A 12,054-nucleotide genomic window follows, 5' to 3' on the forward strand; every position below is an offset into this window, starting at 1 on the left:
ATCTATCTATCTATCTATCTATCTATCTATCTATCTATCTATCTATCTATCCATCTACAAACACACACACAGACATGTATTTCCTCCAACTAACCTAATATTGAGAAAGGTCTCATGACTTATAAATATCATCTTTCCATGTATGAAGGTAAACAGTTCAATTTTAATAAGTCCCTTATGATTTTTCTTTCCTGTTTATCTTTTCATGCTTCTCTTGATTCTTGTATTTGAAAGTCAAATTTTCTATTCAGCTCTGGTCTTTTCATCAAGAATGCTTGAAAGTCCTCTATTTCGTCGAATATCATTCTTCCCCCTGAAGTATTAAACTCAGTTTTGCTGGGTAGGTGATTCTTGGTTTTAATCTTATCTTCTCTGACCTCTGCTCCTAGCCTGGTACAATATACTCTTCCTGTCGACTTCCAGGTTGTTGTCTTGGGCTGGAGATTTGTTTCACCTTTTGTTTACAGTCATTTTTTACATTTTTACAAATCCATTTGGATGGGTTTGGGGGAGCTCTCAAGTAAGTCCCTGCTCTTACTCTGCCATCTTGGCTCTGCCCTGAATTTATAATTTTAAAAAATCATACTGTTGCAAAATCAGTCATCCTATAAGTATGGAATGCTTTTTCTAATTCATGTGTGCGTGCATGCGTGTGTGCGTGTGTGTGTGTGTGTGTGTGTGTGTGTGTGTGTGTGTAATTCTAGCTTTAGAGGACCTGTTACTATTAGCTCAGGTACCTGAGTTAATTTCAGTTGTGTTGATCTCAGTATCCGGAATAAAACATTCCTATACTGATCTAAAATTTTCACTTGTTGTGTCAAAGCTATGGTTATGGCAAGTTTCTGACAAGTTTTGGAAATCAAGTTTCGAAGGGAAAAAATTATGTTATAGAATGAACCCCCAGTAAGAACTGAAAAACTCTGGGAGCTTTAGAAAAAAAAAGTGATCTGGAAGTTTAATAATTTTCATAGTATTTCTATATTTTAATTCAATTAAAGGAAATAAATTTTGAAAATATCAATAACTCTCCAATACTATTTAATTTTACAGGAAAGTTAATATAGCCAATAGCTTAAGATCTTCCTATAGGTAAAAATAGGCAATACACTATTAATTTTAAGAATTATCAGAGATGTTCAAGAATTACTTAATATAATAATGGGAGTATAAGGGAGGAAATAATTGGCTTTAAAATTAGAGGATTTAGGTTCAAACCCTCTGATATGGCTTTGGGCAAATCACTTTAGCTTGCCTAGACCAGTTTACTTTAAAATGAGGGGGGTTGGACTAACTGGCCTCTGCTGTCCATTCCAGCTTTAAATTTAAGATGATAAAAATCTTCCTCAATAGCTTGATTCTTTTAATTCAGTTTCCTTATATGTAAAATGGGGGCAATAATGGCAGCCACACTCCAGGATCATTGTGAAGATAAAATGAAAAATCTGTAAGGTTCTTTGCAAACCTTCAAATGCTATATAAAACAATTATTGGCAATTAGGTGGCACAGTGGATAAAGTACCAGACCTGGAGTCAGGAAGATCTGAGTTCAAATCTGCTCTCAGACACTTAACTAGCTAGGTGACCCTGGGCAAGTCACCTAACCCTGTTTGCCTCAGTTTCCTCCTCTGTATGATGAGCTGGAAAAGGAAATGGCAGACCACTCCAGTATCTCTGTCAACAAAACCTCAAATGGGGTCATGAAGACTGGGACATGACTGAACAACAACGAAGATAACAGGGAGAAACAGAAACCACAAAACAAAGTTAGAAAAGCAATAAATTCCTTTAAATAAGTGGCAGATGGTCATCCTGACATTCAGCTAGTAATGCAGTAAAAAGAGTGCCAGATTTAAAGCTGTTGCACCAAATTCAAATCCCAGGCTCTGGTGCCTACAGCCTCTCCAGGACTCATTTTTTTCATCCATAAATTAAGGTACTTGAGTCAAGTCAGTAAGCAGTTATTGAAGCAGGAACTGCATAAAGTACTGGTTAAGCCATATGATCCTTAAGGTTTGGAGGCAGTTAAAGTGGTTCTTTGGTTAGAATCAATAAACAGGAAGGCCTGAGTTCAACATTCTGCCTTTTAAAATTAGCTATGAAACCCTATGCAAGTCAGTCTCTTTCCTCATCTATAAAATGAGATTGGGTTTGATGATCTTTTAGTCCTTTTTAGCTCTAAAATCTATTATCTTCTGGTTCTTAATTTTGCATCTATAAATATGTATATAATACATGATGCACATGCACATATAGATGTGAAATAAAGACTAAGATTTTAGATACCTAGATGTGTGTGTGTATATATAAAAATCCTGTGTGGATTTGTTCTCAATGCTGGTGTTTTTAAGATTGTATGTGTGCCTATATGTATGTATGATATGTATATGTAATGTGTGCATATGCCATGTACATGGGTTGCCAAACTATATAAAGACAACGTTCTTAGAAGGCAGAGGTAAATATGACCTGAGGTCTAACCTGCCTCTGAAAAGTAGAGGAAAGGCAGGGTGGACCCTGTACCACCACCAGCCTAAAGGAGAGGGAAGACAGGACCTCATAGTGGCTTGAGGTTGGGGGCTTTTTTTCTCCAGTCTCCAAGAAGGGTACAGGACTAGAATTTAGAAATATTTATTGCCACCCTAAATATTGCTGGTCTAGGGGTATAATTTTAGATATTCAAAACAAAAACCACTCTCTAGTTAGCTCTTAAAAGGCTTAGCTTGAACCTTTTCTACAATCTATGGATCTATTTGTCATACCTCTAGTTTTGAAGGAAAGACTAAGTGAATAAAAATCTTTACATTTGGAGGACTTTGAAAGAATAGGGTAAAGATAGGACTGCATCATTTAGCTAGCAAAACTTCCTACACAAGGACCTTCTTTATATTCTCAGTTATTAACACTCTCTTCAAGTTACTTTGTATTATTTTATTTTTCTTGTGTACATGTTATATTCGGCAGTATAGATTCCTCGGTAGCTGGGACTTTCGTTTTTGTCTTGAACAACAAAATCTAATGTAGAGTGGGAGGTACCTTAAGAGACGATCCGATCTGGTCCAATTCTTCATTTTACAGATGAGGAAGCCAAGACTTGGGTTTAGTGACTGTCCAAGGTCACACGTGTGGGTAATCCCCAAATTTGGGATTTGAACCTGCTGTTTTGACTAGGGCTAGTACTAGGACGAACTGAATTACGCATCGGAAAGGAACTCCCCACCCCCACCCCGCCTCCTGAGGGCTGGAAGCAAAGGAAATCAAGCATTTATTAAGCTCCTACTAGGCACTGCGTTAAGCACCAGGTATAGGAAGTAAAAAGACAGTCACTGTCTCAAGCTCACAGTCTAATCTAATGGGGGAAGATAAGATGCAAACATTCTTGTACAAACAAGATATACTCAGGATAAATTGGAGATAATTTCGGAAGAAAGGCACTGCATGAGATTAGGGAATAAAGTTGAAGATAGAGGTAAAAGATGCAAAATGGAATGAAAACAACTGGATTTTACTAAAGCAGGGACTCAACCCGTAATCGATTAACTTAAAAAAAATGCATGTGGTAAGTGTATTTCAATAGAATGGTTTCCGTTGTCGTCCTATGCATTTAAAAGCATTATTTTGCCAAGGGATGCGGGTGCTTCCCAGGTCCCAGGACTGCTCCGGGCCTTCTTCGGGCCGCTCGGGCTCAGGTCCCTCCCTCCCCTCTCCACCCCACGCCAGCACTGCCCTGTCGGGCTTCTCCCCAGATCCGGGTCGACCAGAAGACCAAACATCTCCTTGGGCCGCAGCCCGCAGTGGGCGGACGACGTGGGGGAGTGGTTCCGACGGGCTCCCCCTGGTGAGGAGTCAGACACGCCGGCCCGGCTCCAGGACAGCCGGCGGGGCGAGACAGGAGCTGCCCCGAGCACCTGCCAGGCAGCGGCAGGTCCGGAGGGCCCAGCCTAAAGCCTGGAAGCAAGCGGTGTTCGTCGGTTAAGAACAAGGTATGGAAAGACAGAAAAAGAAAAGCCAGAGCTAGAGCCAGTTCAAAAGTTCCCCGACCGCGGCCGACCTGCAGTACCCCCAGACCGCGAGGCTGCGGAGGCCGGAGCCTCCAGGTGGGGCCGAGGCTTCGGAAGGCGTCAACGGTCTTGAGGCAGGACCGCGGGGTGGGGGAAGGAGCAAGGAAGGGGGCGTGAGGCAGAGCAGAGGCAGCGCCCCGAGATGCACAGCCAGGGAGAGGGGAGCGTTAACGGCGCAAACGGCGTCTTCGGACAGCAGGGGCGGGGAATGGGGAAGGGAGGGCAGTAGAGGTAGCCGCGAGGACCGGAGAGCAGCACCTCGGGCAACGGCCGCGAACTCGAAGCTCCGAGGCACCGGGCCGAGGGGCGTGACGCCGCCGTGACGTAGCTGCGGGGCACGCGGGGCGGGGCGGAGGAGGAGGAGGCGGAGGCTGGAGAATGGCAGTTGTCGGGAGGAGTCGCTGAGATCGGGTCGAGGAGGAGGAGTCCGGGAAACGGGCCGCCTGGACCCCTCCTCCATGTCCACCCCACTACCCCATCTGAGAGGCGCCTCCGCCCGCCAGACCCCTCCCCTCGTACTTCCTCCTGCCGCCGCCGCCGCCGCCGCGCCGCTGCTGGGAGATGGGCCTGTCCGCCAGCAGACAGCGGTGCCCCGGCCCCTGCGCCGCCGCCGCCTCTGCGCTTGAGTTGAAGGTATCGGGCCTCCGGGAGGGGACGGAAAGGAAAGGGAGGGGAACCCTAAGAAGGGCGTCGCTGGCACTGTGGCTCCCTTCTCCGGGGCTGAGGCCGCGGCTCTTTCTCCGGGACGCCCATAGAGACGGGGAGCCCTCGGGGAGGGAGAGGCCGGGGAGTGCCCGGCCAGCCTCGGGTTTTGTGTTTGGTTTTGTTTTTTCTGGGTTGTTTCTTCTCGGTCCAGGCCGACGCCCTGCCGAACTGGGGGGAACCTCCCCGGGAGTCCCGTCCGCCCTCCCCCCGTGCTTTCTCGGGGGGTTACCCCAGCAGTATTGTGACGGGAAGGGGTGCAGCGTCTCCCCTTGAAGCACTTCCCCCAATCTCCTGAGGGAGGGGAGACCTGAGCCGCGGCCGCCGCGGGGAGGCGGCGGGGGCGGAGCACATTCCTGGTGGGTGAAATCGGCTCTAACGGGACCGTTTTCCGGGTCTCGTCGTAAATTCCGAGAGCCGTGTCCACCCCTCTCCCCTTCTCCCCCTCCCAACCCCCAGATGGCGGGGGACCCCCAAGGAAGGAAGGCGGGGGTCAGAAGGGGAGCGAATGTCCCCCAAAATGAGGGTACTGTGGGAGATGCCGGCAGCCACGGAGGTGTTCCACGGGGGTCCTGGAGTTCCTGCCCCCCCCCCCGTTGATTGATCCTTGAGAAGTAGGGGTCCCCAGCCCCAGGGCCCACCGCACATCACGCCTCTCTACCTAGGCGATTTTCGCTGCTCCTACCAGCTGCTCTAACGCTGCCTTCGTCTCCTAGCTCCATGAAGGGGAAGAAAGGGCCAGTTCAGTAATTCCGGGACAGGGTCAGTCAATAGGGAGAGGAAGTAGTTTAGGCTCTGTCTATATGGGAGAAGTGTTTACTCTTCTCCATTGAGATTCAGAGATGGAAATGTGTGGGAAAGAGGCCTTACTCGGTTTTCCCCACTTACTACTCGGAATTTCTCCTATGTTCTTTCTACTAATTGTTAACCCTTAAAAGTATTGAGAGTACTCCCGTAGTTTTCAAACGTAGATTTTGAATGGGAACACGAGTTGCAAATGTTAGTAAGTAATAGGCATAATCATCTCTCAGGTCAAACCTTCCTAATCCTTTCTGGTTGTCTTAAATTGATTGTAAAGATTCCTCCCCATGACATTTTTCTGTGGGAAAGTTACAAACCATTTTTTTTGTCTTTAAGCATTCATGTAGATGTACAGTCCCTACTGGTATCCATTTACATTTTTTAAAAAAGTTTTTTGGACTAGGATACTGTCGAAGTTTTGTTCCCAACTTTTCCATTCACTTACTAGGATCACAAACTGGGCCTTGCCTTTTTTACAAAAAATATAAGCAACACTATTGGTGAGCTCACCAGGAAAAGATTTTCATGCCTAGCTGGTAACTTTGAAATAAACATTATTATTAAGCTATTCATTACTCTTTCTATATGAAATTTTGTTATTCAATACTTAGGAGTGTGAGTTGAATTAAAGTTTAAAGACATGCCTACCCCTTTAGAAAGGGGAGAAGATTGTCTTATGTCGACCTCATTTTCAAAAGCTCTTTTTATAAAACAATCCATGAATATATAGTTCCTTTTAAGAATATAAAAAGGGTGAAAATTTTTGTTTGAGGATATCTTATTTTTTATGAATATGATAGAATTAGAAAGCCACTCCTTTCAGAAAAACACCTCAGAAAAATTTAAGAATTTTTTTGGTGATTAAACTGAAATATTTAGAAAACAGCTTATTTTCTTTTTTATCTTTTATTAGATTAGTCTACCCCCATTTAAACTTTGTTCTGTCCTCCTTCAACCCATCCTGAATAGAGGGCTCTCCGAACTCAGTAGCTTCATGATAAATCTTCTGTTTATTGGGATTAACCCATATTTGCTCTTTGGATTTATAAGGATGAAATGTTTAAATTTTAAAGTCTTCATATAGACGATTCTTAAGGATTATGAAAATATGCTTCGTTTTTACAATCTCCCTGTCTAAAAATCTTTACATTTGAAAATTAATGTTACTGTCTTATAAATATTTATGAATTTCATACTAGACCTTGGTCATATTAACTTTACCCTATGACTTTTTTTTTTTTACAGACTTAGAAATAGTTAGATCTGAAACAGGCAAATTAATTATCTTTCATTTTTGGTTTCTCCAATTGGCTATTGATTTTAGTACAGAGGTGATTTTTTGTTTGTTTTATCCTGCATTGAAGTATCTAGTGTTGAAGTTTGTTTCCTGACTTCTGGTGCTGAATGTGAGCTTAGCAAATCACTTAACTTTTGAGTGGTTTTTCATTTTACTTAACAAGATTATATTATTTCCCCCATAGCATATGAAATAAGTCTTAATAAATGTCTCTTGTTTTTATAAGATACTTAAAGAAAAAAATCACTTGAAAAGAAAAGTAGCTCATAAAATTTCATTGTACTTGGTTGGAATCCTATAGTAACATTTTTGTTGTTGACAAGCCAATCCCCTGGGGCCTTCTTTTTATGTGACTAAATTTAAAAAGTCTAATGTTTGTATTATAGGATTGCTGGATGGATTTGGAATAGGGCATTTAAAGGAAACACATTCTTAGGGCTTGTATCATATTATTTTAATATTTTCTGGTACCACATTATTTTTAATCTTGAAAATTTAAGCTTAACACTGAATATCGGTTTTGCTTTTAATCAAAAGTTGGTTTGGTAGCAAATAATGTTGGGTTCAAAAATTGAACGTTTTCTGTGTCTTCCATGAAACCGATAGACTATTAAAAGGTTTCATTCATGTAGCTTAAATTTTCTGTCCTGTAATTTATAGAACAGCTTTGTCATTTTTTTCCCAAATAAACTTCCCCAAAACCTAATACAATGTACATACTAGGCACTTTACAAGTGTTAGTTGGATGAGTAAATGAATTTCATTTCTTTCTGCAGGCTATCAAGAACATAGTGAGTGACTCTTGAATATATATTAAAAATATATATCTCTGAAGCCGCCCACAAGGGCCTTTTCATTTGTCAAATGTACTCTGGTTTTCTCCAGACAAAGCATATGCTTTCAAATCTTTAAGGTCTGGAGACAAAATTAGGCCACTTCTGAGTATAAGCAGAGTAAATTAATCATTTCTGAATTTATCTTCAGTAACATAATGCACTGTGTATTGCAAACTACCAGGTCAAGCAGAAGTACTTTAATAATTGACTAAAAAGAGAGTACTTTCATATATGGAACACTTTAGTACTTAGAAGCTTTGGTTTGACTCCTGTTCAGCAAAATGTTAATCTGATTACTGATAAACCCTTCTCTACAACAGCTAAATTTTCCATACTTAATTAAGCTGATGGTTTGGTTAGGGCTTTTTCCCCTATCAGAAGCTAATTTTACCTTTATTATATTTATATTTTCAGTTTTGAGATGTCACTTCTTTGTTAGCTGAAAGAAGATGCATAAGATCAAAACAATACACATGTATAACTACACCTGCACAGTTGAAGACAAGAGGGATGATCTTACTTTGCTAAATACATCTAAATATTCCAGATGGTGGTAGACTTCAACCAAAAAAGGTAATGAGATATTTTGAATGCCTATCAACTTGGTTGTTTCACTTACCTTTTAACTTCCATGTTTATATTTTATGCATTTAAAGTATGAAAAACTTGTAGATTTTCAAGTACATTAATATTCGTATTTGGGTTTTCTTTCTTCATAGTTTAGATAACTAAGAAATAATCAGTTTGTTCTCTTCATGGCTACAGTGTTATATGACATTGGCCTTGAAAGTGTTCTAGAAACCTTGGTGCTACTGATAATTTCTTTTGTTTTAAAAAGTATTCAGTGAAATAATAGTTAATTATAAGTGTCGTATATATTTGGAGACGTTTATATGGGAGAGTTTGAGAAGCATAAGGAGCATAGCTTTAGTGTTTAATGTATTTGCATATTGATTTATTGTGAAGCAAAAAGCTGCTCAGAAATTATCTCATCAATGGAATCATAGAATGTTAAATTTCAAAGAAACCTTAGACAATGTTGTCTAAGCCCTTTGATTTAATAAAATAGGGAGCTGAGACTCAGAGAGATTAAGCAATTTAACCATAGCCACATACAAATTTAGCAGAATTTTAAACAGAACTGAAACTAGAATCCAGGTCTCCAGACTAGCTTTTGGGCCTAAAAGGTAGTGTGTACATTATGCCAAATTGCTGTTTTTAAGCTCTCCCTTGTTCAAAGACTCCTGGATTATAAATAACCCTGGTGTAATGTCAGGCGTAGTCCAGCTGACTGCTTGAGCAGAAGAGGCAGTGTGATGGAGATAAGCCATGAGGAAGAAACACACGTTAGGGGTGGTATAAAAGCTAATATAAAGGAGGGAAGAACAATAGGAGAAGCTTACAGCATTAGGCTTCTAGATAAATACTATCTTGTATTTGTATACCATCGAATCTCTCCATCTGTATGTAAGACATCACTAAATTAGAGGATGCCTATGTGTTCCTGAGTGATGTCCTTCAGATACCAAAGTTGCTACTGAGTTAAACTGGTTTTGATGCTTTTTTGGACTTTGGAACTTCACCACCATACTTTAGCTGCCTCCTCTCTTTGTTCCTGTGGCCCTCTTCTCCCATTGGTGAGTTCTTCCAAGGGCCTCTATTTTGAGAGAGGGCCCCCCAGACCTGCTATTTTTCATTATCCAGACTTTGTCACCATTCCCCCATTACCTTCTATGAATGGATACCTTCCACCTCTTTTCAGTCTCTTTTTATATGTTATCTTTGCCCATTAGAATGTAAGTTGCTTAATGGCAGAGATTGCTTTTGTTTTTTACTATTTTTTTGTGTCCAACAACAACAGCAGCACTCATTAGCACAGTGCCAGGCATATAATAAATATTTAATAAATGTTTCTTGACTTGAGTGTGACACATTTTCAGACAAGGAAAAGTAGCAATATCAAAAGTACTTTCATTCTTAATAATTTTTTTAAGATGTATTATAAAAATATTAGAAAATCCAAATAAGGCCAAACATTATGCAGTTATTTATATTGCATATAAGAACTAATTAGTTTGCTATAGGTATTCAGGAGGGCATATTTAGTTAGTCTGAGAACCATCTAGCCCGGAGGTCTTAACCATTTTTGTAGCATGGCTCTTTTTGGCAGTCTGGCAAAACCGTTGACTCTCATTTCAGAATGTTTGTTGCCTATATTCATAATAGAAAGAAATGCTAAATTTTAATTGGAGATTAGTGAAAATAAAGATAACATTTTTACCCAGCCAACGTCTTAGGGCCCTGAAATTTTTCCACAAACCCTAATTAAAGAATTCCTGATCTAACCTGATCTTTCTAGTTTGAAGGATTTTTGGTAAATAGCTAGTGGGTTTTTTCATATGGAACCTTAAAATTCAGAACCTTAGTGAGAAGAAAATTAAAACTGATCCATTTTTTTACCTGCCTTTCTTACTGCCAAATAAAGTACTGTTTTAAAGGTATGTGGTACTGACATGAATGAAAATAGGTGTTTCCCTTCTAAACCAAGGGTGCCATTTGAAAGAATTCTATTGATATTGGAGCTAGATGGGCAGGCATACTAGGCAGCTAGATGGTGAAGTGATACATGATTCATCATATTGTGTTACATACCATACATACATGATACATATTCTGCTGATTGGGATTAACCTGTAGTTAATTTAGAGCAGATATAACTAGCCCTAGAGTCAGGAAGACCTCAGTTCAAATACAGCCTCAGACACTTAGGACCCTGGGCAAGTCACTTAATGCCTATCAGCCTTAGTTCCCTCAACTGTAAAATGAGGGTTATAATAGTACCTACCTCACAGGGTTACAAGGCTCTCAGTCCTACAATGATTATTCATCAATTGAGTTATTTTCACTAACACTGTATTCATAGTATTCATATTAGAATATTCATAGTAAGAACATATGAATATTCCCTTCCACATTCCTTTTTATATCAAAAAATAATATGTAAAGGGAGGCTAAGTGGTGCAGTGAATAGAGTACCAGCCCTGGAATCAGGAGGACCCGAGTTCAAATCTGGCCTTGGACACTTAACACAAAAATTAGCCGTGTGATCTTGGGCAAGTCACTTAACCCCAATTACCCCTCCAAAAAACAATAATAATAATAAATGATATGTAAATAAATGCTGACTATTATTATTTTTAAAAATTTTTGTTATTAGAAGTAGACATTTTTTATTGTTTGTACATTATGCTAAATGCCAGAGGAATCTTTAAACTGGACTGATACAGTTTGCTGACATTTCTGTAACCATACCAAAAAGTCCCCAGTAAACCTAAAGAGTTTATCCTTTATGTTTTGATCATGGTATCCAAAGTATGTTTATGGTAGGTATCAGAGACAAGAATCTTCCTTTTGAATCTTATTATTCTACTAGGACTACCAGGGAAAGTGCTCCCAGGATAAGTAGGACTGGAAAGTAAAGATTGTATATAACTAGTAATATTAATTTTCTCCCTCTCTCTTTCCCTCTGGCCTCGCTACGACTATCTTAATATCTAGAGTATATATTTGTATTTACTAATTTTATTATTTTGGAAATGAAATCCCTACAGAAGGGTTGAGAAAAACATTATTTGGATTTTTGTACTTTTTAAAATTCCTAGTATTAAAAAGATCAGTGGAATTACTTTACCTTGCCTATAGTATTTTATATATATATATATATATTTTTTTTTTTTTAAACAAAAAATGTATTCTTTAAGTAAAATCTCATAGTGTTCAAGAAGGCTTTAAAAAATTTTTCTTTTAAGGGGCGGCTAGGTGGCGAAGTGAGTAAAGTGCTGGCCTCTCGTCAGGAGGACCAGAGTTTGGTTCAGCCTCAGACACTTAACACCCACACACACAAAAAAAACTAGCCATGTAACCTTGGGCAAGTTAACCCCAACTGCCCTCCAAAAAAGGCAAAAAATTTAAAAAAATATTCTTTTAAATAAATATGAATGTGAATTAAAGGGGAAAATCTGTTTCAGGCCCTAGGATCAATAAGTGACAAGGCATATAGGAAGACTCAGGAAAAAATAGGAAAAAGTTAAAATGTTATCCTGGTTAGAAATAATTTTCTAGGTGGAAGTGAGAGGCCTTAGTCTAGGACAGTTTGATTAGTTAAAGTATAGCTTGTTAATAGTATCTGTCAAAGGAAACTAGAAGATTATAAGAGGTGAGCTATCTCCTTTCAGTAGGATAACATAGACTTGGGGATTGTTTTTCCCACTTGTGTTTGGAAGATGATGACCATTTCCAAAAACTAAGACATGTTAGCTAAAACACCTGGTATATATATTTTCTCTTAACAAATACACAT

General features: G+C 39.8%; 1 protein-coding gene across 4 annotated transcripts in view; it reads left to right on the plus strand.

Annotated features, from left to right (window-relative positions):
- The first annotated feature begins 3,240 nt into the window (after positions 1 to 3,240).
- Positions 3,241 to 12,054, plus strand: part of RNF19A (ring finger protein 19A, RBR E3 ubiquitin protein ligase) — a 79,646-nt gene continuing 70,832 nt past the window's right edge. For 3 of the 4 annotated variants that reach the window (XM_069080964.1, XM_069080963.1, XM_069080967.1), the window contains exons 1-2: positions 4,542 to 4,691; positions 8,109 to 8,267. The gene's annotated coding sequence lies outside the window, so the exon portion shown is untranslated. Of the gene's footprint in view, positions 3,981 to 4,541; positions 4,692 to 8,108; positions 8,268 to 12,054 lie in introns of those variants that run through there. The other variant, XM_069080966.1, reaches the window with a different exon arrangement.

This window comes from Petaurus breviceps, unplaced genomic scaffold (assembly GCF_028583685.1).
Source record: "Petaurus breviceps papuanus isolate PSGF00001 unplaced genomic scaffold, PetGlider_PUasm1.0 98, whole genome shotgun sequence".
NCBI lineage: Eukaryota > Metazoa > Chordata > Mammalia > Diprotodontia > Petauridae > Petaurus > Petaurus breviceps.